Source organism: Geospiza fortis, unplaced genomic scaffold (assembly GCF_000277835.1).
Source record: "Geospiza fortis unplaced genomic scaffold, GeoFor_1.0 scaffold200, whole genome shotgun sequence".
Classification (NCBI taxonomy): domain Eukaryota; kingdom Metazoa; phylum Chordata; class Aves; order Passeriformes; family Thraupidae; genus Geospiza; species Geospiza fortis.
This window is the reverse complement of record NW_005054353.1, coordinates 3,227,247-3,237,354: the sequence shown is the minus strand read 5'-3', so window position 1 is coordinate 3,237,354 and position 10,108 is coordinate 3,227,247.

The window sequence follows — 10,108 nt, the reverse complement described above, 5'->3', positions numbered from 1 at the left end:
GCATCTCACTTATCATCCAGTTTGCTTTCTTCTATCACTCCTACATCTCCTATACACATAAGGTCTCTGATGCTATCACTCTGATATCTCTTGTTCTTTCACTTTAAGGTCTCTTGTTCTCTCACCCCTATCTCCTGGTATAGCAGGTTTCTCCAAGTTTCACCCACTCCTACAGTCTGTTGTTTGTTGTCTGTTGTCTGTTGTGAACTGTTATTACAAGTGTGAAACAACTACAAAATTATGTATTTTGTCTTAAAGATAAAGCAATTTTGTTATTTCTTTGCCTACATTTCTAACCTCTCAATGACCCTTTGTATCATTTCTTGTTTCTTGCAATATCTGTCATCCAGTTTAGTACACAATAATATTGTTAACATGCTGGCTGCTGCTTCATCTTGAGATCATTAATTACAGCATTAAAGCCTGGAGCTACTATTTAAGAGTACCACTGCCCTCCACAGGAGAGAATGACAGACTGGATTGTGTCCAAAACACCGTCTCTGTAGAGCCACACCTTACAGAGAGTCTTCATTTCATCTGGAAGAAACCATCAATCATTGGTGGTCTAAAAGGACAGAAACGTGACAGTGACATGTTCCATATATTGGTGAGGTCACCTAGGGAATGCAGATTCTCAGCAGCCCTGCCCATTTATTCTCATTAGCAAGTGTCCACTGGCTGTTGTTTCCCTTTCTGCTTCTGGGTAAAACACAACACATGAATGCTCCCTCCTTAACTCTGCCACTTGATCAACAGTAGAAAAGTAAATCCTTTACCCTTCATCTTGTGAAAGCATCATCCAAATACTTTATATGTGTTTCCTCCTTCTCTGTTAATCCATGTCTCCCACAGCAAATATTCCTTCTTTCTGTGAAAGCCTTCCACTTTGGAACCTCCTCACTTGCAGACTTTCCTTACTCTCTAGTCAAAAGCACTTGAGTCTTAAAGCCAATGAAGTAATTTAGTGGATTATTTGCCCTGTAAATCTAAATCTAATCTAAATCTATCCTACACTGAGAGACTTACATCTTCTTCCTCTCAGATTTACCTTTACCAATGACTATGCAATGTCTCAGTCCCCTGTAAAACTTACTTTCACAGGATCAATAGCTGCTACTGACCCAGATCAAACAGAACAAGAAAGTCCTCAAAGCTTTCCTAGTGCCACTTAGTCTACTGAACTGCATCCTTACTTTGCTGGTATATGGTCTCGATTCACCACTACTCCCAGTCAATTATACCTAAGTATGGTAAATGCTGAAAAAATGAATTTGAAAATAGCAAGTAGTTTGCACAAGGTAACATTTATTTGGGTACCTGAATGTTTTTCTCTTTATCTAGAAACGACTGATTAACTGCATTACAAAAGATCAGTTCCCAACACAGAGTATTAGGACTGGCCACATCACTCTCATCAACATTAACAGATGTGCTCATCTATAAACTCAGTCCTTTACCTTTACATGTGGCGAAGTATTCTGAGATAAGACAATCACAGAGGGAAAGTGAGTAATATTCACTCCTTCACTTCTGGTTTTGCCTGGAGTGATTCCAACATCAGCAGTGAGTTGTCTCTTTTTTTGTTTCCCTATAAATAAACACGAGAGTGGCCAGTTTTACTTCTCATTATTTATAAATAACAATGTGAAGTGTTATCTCAAAAGGGAATTTTGGTAGTGAAGTTACATATCCTTTACAAGAAGGATTTATAACAGGAACATATATAGAAAGAAACTATACCCTTGGTATTGTAATTACGCTTTTAAAACACCCGATAATTCAGTGTTATTTGTTTTTCCTTTCTTTGATGAACTGATAAATGTCACTTGAATATTTGCATGAGCACTCAGTAGAGAAGCTAGTTTTCTTCAAAAGAAAATAGCACACACACTTATTTCTCCTCTGCTGTACATAAATTCTAAATAGTACCTTGGAAGAATTATGAAATAAAAATGGATGTTTTTAAAGGCATTTGTGCAGTCTGGGGAATAAATGATAGAATTTTCTTATATTTCTCATATATGCAGATAACAGATACATTTAATGCAAGAAGGAAATAGAATTTTAATAGAATTTTTAACTAAAGATCTTGAAACAAAACTAGACATACATTTTAATTGAATTTCTAGCTCAAATTACAGCAAACCATTATAAATCATTAGGAATCAGTTTTAAAACTGCTTTCACTTTTACCCGTATTACAAACACAGAGGTAAGCTTTTACAGCTACAGATAAGTGTTAATAAATTACCCGAATTTCAAAATTAATGGCTGCCCGGCTGCTTTGGGGAGATATCATTGTGTTTCATGAATATTTTGATTTTGTGATTAGATCAAAATGCACTGAATTCCTAAACAGTCATAACTAAGGTCTGCTGATCATAAACTGTTCTTTTTTTAATAAATTATATTCCTCACAAATCTGCTGATATGGAATAATTAGAAATTGGTTGCCTGCATTTACTGTAATATTTGCATGACTTTAGATCTCCACCTACTGATCTAGTGGCTGGCAGGAAATGTACATTTTGTACATTTCTAAATATACCTTGCCTGCAGAGATAATGGTTTATATTGTGATGTTAAGAAGGTTTTTATTTGCAAAAAACAAAGAGGTGTCACTTGCCAGTTCTGGAAGACATTGATTAGGCTGTTTGTGTCATTCCTATTCAGAACTTATTATTTACAGCTTTCCTGTTTCCTTTCCTTTGTAGGAGATAATGATCTTTCTCCTGTAAACTGCTTAAAGTGTGCCTATTTTCTCTTTTTTTTTTAGAGAGTCTTGAAATACATTTTATAGAAGGCAAGCATATTGAAATGGAATGTAAACTGTAAAATACAGCATATTAATCGAAAATGATATCTTTCTGTATAATCTTTAAATTAAGTGGCATACAAATATTTATAGTTAGGGAAAATGAAAATTGCAAATCCATTTTTCATTGTGGAAGGCACATGCATCTGAATGTGATCCTGTAAGACATATACATCCCACAATTAAATACACTTATATTTTGGGAACTATTCATTTTAACAGTGTTGTACATGGGCATATCTGTTTTTTGCTACAGATCTTTATTGAGGGAAGGGAGTGCTCATTGCTGTCTAGCATTCAGGTCTCAGAATGGCCTAAGCACACAGTGTCCCCATGGATGCTTTATAACCATGTGCTTCAGGACACATTTCAAATTTAGAAAGGTAGCTTCATTTTTTTTGCCATATACTGTAGAGATATAACATAATTGTGAATGTTTACTGAATTAACATGAACAAATCTTAAAATCAATGCATCAAAGGGACAAGCTGCAGTCTACTATATAATATATTTAGATGACAGGACAAATGTATTTGGAATAGGCACATGCTAAAATAATCCTCCATTTCAAGATTACCATTGCCATGGCTTTGTAATGTGAATGATAGATCAAGAAAAACAGATTGATGACAGGCAAAATACTCAGCCAGTTCACGAGACCTATAATTTATTTTAATGATTTCTGATGAAAATTCTATTTCATTTTGAAAAAAAAAATGATCCCACTCTCTATTCCATCCCCATTGCTACTGTAGTTGTTTTTGCAGCTCAATGAACAGATCTTATTCCCACACTGGACAACTAGTCCTGCAAACTAAAAGATACGTAAAGCGACCAAGGACAAAGCTGTTAATTGCTCACAATCTTGCTCTTTACCATTTCAGTCCAGCCTGTGTGGTGTTTATTTTATGGGTATTTATCCCATTCTCCCTAGTAGTGTGACCTACTTGCATTTAAACTTAATATTGAATTTCATTACCAAGGTATCCTATATCAATTTCAACTCTCTCCCCAAAAAAAACTTTTTTCTTTTTCAAGATGAATTAAATAAGTGTAGAACAAGTCCCGTGCCTCCACTTGTGGCATCATGTATTGATTGATTGATTGATTGCTTGATTGATGCTTCATCATTAGCCCTTAAACCCAGAAATATAAATCTCTGTAGAAAGTGCTCCTGCAATTGTGAAAAACCTGATAATTTCCCCAAACACAGGTTAACAAATATAGTGACAGAAAAGGGACTCATATGCTATTCCCTTTCCATGGGTTGTACTGGATACCAGATTCCTGGTTTCCTCATTGGAAACCTGGCACTTTGGTTGAAGTCCATGGTGCAGAGCCTGGTGGTGTGTTGGCCCTTCTTCAACACATTGTTTTTAGCCCATGAGTAATTTCTGGTCAGAAGCAAACCCAAATGGGAGGGTAGGTCATGTGGAGGGCCTTCTCTGTCCCCTCTGCCTGGGCAAGGGGGAATGTGACCCACAGGAAGCAGAAAAGAACAGGCTCTCCTAGCACCAAACAAGGTATTTTAGGTGCCTAAACTGGACATCTTTCGTTCCAACAAAGGTTTCTTTGGCAAATTTTCAGACAGGAAATCAACTTAGGCAGCCTAAAGTTTGTTCTAGAAGAGTTGTTGTCCTCATTAGCTATATTGGAAGCTGAGAAATGCAATTTGGCGTGCAAATTAGGCATCTAAAGTTGGCCAAGGAACATACAAGTAAAAAGGTACTAGCATTTTTATACTAAGTATAAAAATAACAAATAACTGTAGAAAGACAGCACAAAATGCAAGACATTAATAATTGAATGGAGGTAGGGTGATGTTTCTTTGTTTCATTTTGGCTTTACCTAAATTTTATATAAGAATCTGCAAAATAATCTGGAAAGCAAGACTGAAGTTGGAACAAATAAATAACCAGAATGCCTGACATTTGAGGAATATTTGTTGCTCTGTGGAACAGAGACCCATAGAAAGAAAATTTCATGGCCTAGAGAGAGAAAAAAAATGTTTTACTTTGAAAGCTATGTTTGACCAAGATATACTTAAAAAGTACTATGTAGGACATGAGAGCTGCTATGGTTACAGCAGTGAAGATTGTTTTATTTGAACCTAAAGATTTCTGTGAGAATCCTAATTCTACCCTTAGCGGATATAGCTAACTCCCATTGATGTTAGTTCTTCATGGGACAAAGTTTGGGCTGGAGGATTGTTAACTGCTATAATTCTTATGAAAAGAGAATATACATTTCTTCCTGCAAAGAAATAACAAGGGATAATCTGAAGTGCTCTAAGCCACCATCAGGAGGAAGAATTATTATCTTTTCTTTTCACAAGGAAAAAAGAACCTACATTTAAGCTAATATTGACAGATCTCTGCAGACCAGAAGAGAAACAATCCCACAGCCTAAGCAAAGCAAAGAGATCAGTCTCTGACATCCATTCAGAGACCAGCTGCTGGTGAAAGAGAACAGAGGAGCCAGGAGCAGGAAGAACAGATGTCTCTGATGAGATGTGTGCAGGGCATATTCCTGGGTCCCTGTAAGTAGGCCCAGCTATTTAGCAGATTTTGTAAAGTACCTTTTGTGTGCAGAATAAATAGACTAAACTATGATCCTGAAGATTTCGGGATCATACATGGCATAAGGAACTTGGGGAGCATCAGTGTTCTGCTGCTGAATTATTTGTACCTGCACATGTTTGCCTTAGCGATAGTGACTTCAAAGCGCTGTGGTGACAGTCATTCTGCATAATGCCAAACAGCCAAGCCCGTTTTAACAAGGGGGCAGGATTACATTTTCAACAGTTCTGGTACTATTTGCTTTGTGAAAATGCTTAATTGTATGTTAAATTGACTTTAGACATGATCTATTAAAGCTTGGTTTTTCAAGGGTACCTCAGAGAGTTAGCACCCACCTCCCCATGACACGCCATGTGATTTGGGCAGGGAACTCCCTCAGGCTCATGTGAATATCCCAGCCTCACTGCACATTTCTGAGCAGATTTGGTGAGCATTGTCCTGACTCATGTGGGCTGATTAGTCAATATTTATATTGTGTTCTGCTGGCTGGAAAGTAGGAGAGAAGTGCTAACTGCTGTTGTTTTTATTACTGATTTACAACATGAGGAAGTTGTGGAAAACTCTCCTGGAGCCCTATGAGTCACAATCATGTTCACACAGTTTGTGTTAAAATATCCAGCCTCAGGAATAGGCTTGGCAATTTTTGAACATTGTGTATTTACATGTGTTCATGGCTCCTGTCCCTGTGTTACAGAAACTGCACATGTATGACTTAAACAGGCAGCATCATACCCTTAACTCAGGGAAAAAAAGACCCAATATGTTTGCTTGGGTTGCAGCAAAATGCAGTGTAATGGACAGAGAGACAAAATCTCTAGTGTTTCCTATCAGTACCTAAACTGCAGGACTAGTTCAGTATATAGTAAAAATCAAAGTTAGTCTGTGTCATGCAGACTTTGGAGAGGTGGGATTTTGCTTATAACTTTCCTAAATCCATCCTTAAGAAGATGACTGGTCCTCTTTTTGTCTTCCATTCCTACCTGATCATCCAGAATCTTCTTTCCTCCATCACTGGTGTGCTCTGGTGTACTCTTCACAGCACATCTCCCCGGATGTAGATGTGATCATGAAAAATGATGTGGCCAAGAGACTGGAAAGATTGCTTTCCACTTCTGGGTCTATTTGGTAAGAACCACAAGGGAAGGTGCAGTCAGGATTATAAGAATAGGAAGTGCTTGTTAGGAGATCTGAAATTACTGAGCATGTTGCTACTGCAGTTCCCTGAACATAAAGACAAAAGAGACCAATTGCTAAAGGTAAACTGTAGGACGGGTAACATTTGGCATGTCAGAAGTCCCTCTTTATTTGCCTGTATTCCATCAGACCAGAGGATGGCAATGTTCAGAAATGACCAGTGCATTTGGGACAGGCTGAAAAAAGCCAATCTCCACTTAATATCACTTATGTGGTACTAAGACTTTCCAGTTCTCACTGGAACCAGTTTAGTTCCTGATGAGTATGGGAACATTCCTGTCATTATCAAGTTGAAATAGTATGCCTTCTATTCAAATTCATCCTTGTGCCTGATTTTGGGCTTATTAGTGCACGTATTACTACTATGACACAGAAAAGCAAATTTATTCTGCAGTGTAAACCAACGTGAATTTAGAAAATGAAACCCTAGCCTCTACATATTTAGAGGTTTTGTAACCAATTAAGAGTGTTCCATGAAACACAATATTGCATCACATGTTTTTTTTTTTAGAACAGCCACTGACTATGGTTTCTTAGAAGATGGATCAGTTATAGTTCTGTTGAAATACGCAGCTGTGCAAAATGCTGGTTCCTAACCTGGATTCTGACTCACCAGAATGGCAACTGAACACGGCAAAAGCAAAGATTCAGTTGACTGAGGGGACCATTACCTATGAATATTTATTCATACTCGTATGTATGGTAAATTTCTTCAAACTGCAGTTGGAATTATGACTGACATATGAAAAAGAGCTTACGTATCTGAAACAGGATGAAGTTAGGTGGAAAAAAAATCAAGAGGGATATCTTTAAATATATTCAACTCTAGAGAACAAGTAAGCCCAAGAGTAAGCCCCAAGGCACAACAGTGTTCATCCTAGAGGCACCTGTGTTATGTATGATCTGAGATGTGTGCCCACACAACAAAGAAGGTGCTGTGAAAAACATACTTTGGAACTCAGATGCAATATAGGTGCTTTTGAAGATCATTCCTCCTGATGTCAGGGGTAGTTCCCAGCTCCTGTGCTACTGTATAGTGTTGAGCAGGTGTCCCTTAAGATCCAATGGATATTGCTGAGGTAAGGGCATTCCTACTTATTGTTTCTCTTGCTGCTGTCCTCCCTTTGGAGCTTTTCTGCCTGCAATATGAAAGTGGGAGATCACTGTCCCTGACAGGACTCCTTCTCCCTTTGATTTACCGCTTAGCCTGTTTGGGGGCAAGCACTATAGACTAAAATTTTCAAAATTAGGCAGGTCAACCAGACACTTCAACCCATGTAAGTCACTTCAAAGAGTGAACAGATTCTACATCATGTAAGAGCTACAGCTTTCACAAGATTGATTTGGAGGTATCTGTGCTCAGGAGCTCTAAAATCTAGGCCATTTTTATTTAGACTCCTAAAGCCAAAATCAAACACTTAGCTTTAGGCAACTTCATCCTGAACCTTGGTCCTAATCTCTTTTTTAATACTCTGCTAAGTAGAAAGATGCAAATAGTTACTGTGTACATAAAGCAGTGTTGTTTCAAAGATTAGTTAGGGCTAATGTTATGCAACGTTATGTGTTAGGGTAAACGTTATGCAACACATTAAAGCATTTCCATTTTTATTCTGTGAAGACAATGCAAATAAAAGACAATCACTTTTATCTAACTTTTTCTGTAACTCACTTTACAGTATTATTCAAGTTGTACATTAAACTTACATTTTCCACATGGGTTGATTCTCACTCTCTAGAGTGAGAATGAAATTGTTGTGGGATGGTTGCTTTGGATTGTGGTAATTTTGTTTTAAATTTACAAGCTTCTTTGGGTTCCTTTAGATAATTCAATGAAGAAGTTGTTTTCCACTAAGGAGGAAATTTAGTGAAGTTGATGTGGGGAAGATCAAGAAAACCTTTACTTGTACTGAGAAACATTGCCATGAATTGCCATACTTCATGAATGGATGAGAGGAAGGCCAAATGTAAGTATTTTATTTGTAGCTGTAGCAAGACAAATTATGGATAAATCTTTATTACACTGAACTAGTGGGAATTTAAAGACTTTTCACATCTCCAAGGAGTTTAGAATCAGAGATATGATTAAAGTTTTTCAAAAAAGTTGGATTATGAAGCTTACTATAAAAATGCTGGAATTTTGCCATTAATAAAATGAGTAGATTTCAGTGGTAAGAGCGCGAAACTATTTAGGATCTTGGAAGAATCTATCTACCAGTAATAATTCATTCTTAAATTTCTCCAAGAAGCTAAAGGAATTCACTAGGCAGGCTCACACATAAATTCTGTCTGAATTTAATGAATTTATTTCAAGAATAACTGCACATCCACAACTGTGGTGATCCATATGGAAGTACTTTTAGGAGTCATTACTTGCCAGCAAGGAGCACACAATCAAATTCATGGTCTTCTTGTAACAGTGATTGTCTCTGATCCTGCAAACCATCACCAAATTGGAAACCAGCTCAAAATTGGAAATTCCCTGTAAATCATGGCTATCCTAATCCAAAAGCTCACCCTAATGCTCATGTGAAGTAAACAAGGGTGATGCAGCTTTCTCCCTAGTCATTGTTATTCATGCACATTAATTAGCCATTTCAAAACCAGACTTATTTAAAGAAAGTAGAGAAAATTATAGATTTCACAGAACCATTCAAAGAAACTTAGTCCAACAGAGGGTCAAGCATTAACTTTTGCTCAAGCTGTTTTCCAGTTAATTTGTGAACTAAAAACTGTATTACATACAGAGCTCTCCATTTGTCCTAAAGGCTGAAAAACCTTCAGCATCTCCAGGCTATAATCATAACCTTTCAGTGTTCTGTGGAATGACTGCTGGATGGTGTGAGGTCTTGGTAGAGCTGGACATCTCTGACAGTTGGAAACACCTCTTTCACTTAAAAGTTTCTCAAGGTCATATGTTTTAGTCCATGAATTCAGAAGAATAATTTAAAAAAAAAAGGAAGATGTATCACTTCATTAATTGTAATAGAAAAATTTGTCATAAGGGGTATTTGTGTTTGAAAGTTTTAACAACTTCACATATCCAAACTAAGAAACTATGGTGTACATTTCAGTTTCTCAACAGGACAATCACTTTCAAAGCATGCAATATCCAAGTAGAAAAGAGTATACTTACACTTTTCCAGGTATTAAGAAATTCATCTCATGACTGAGAGCACAGGTCTCTTCAAATGTATATACCAACAAAATTATTTTCAAAGTGCTTCCTGTTGTAATGAAAATACTATAGAACAATATTTATTGACTGAAGATAAACACTGAAATGAATTACATATTGAAGTACTGTAAATCAAAGAAGCTATTCAAATCTGCTGGCTAATTCATGCATAAGGCAGGTATGTGGAAGCTCATATTCTTTACAAATAGGCAGAATTGTAACAAATAATACCCACACTGTTTATTTTCTTCTCACTGGAGCATCCTGCAAGATCCCTAATTTTAGGCAAAGTCACATGAGATAGTAATTAGTACTTTTTGTATTGCACCATGAGAGAAATCAATC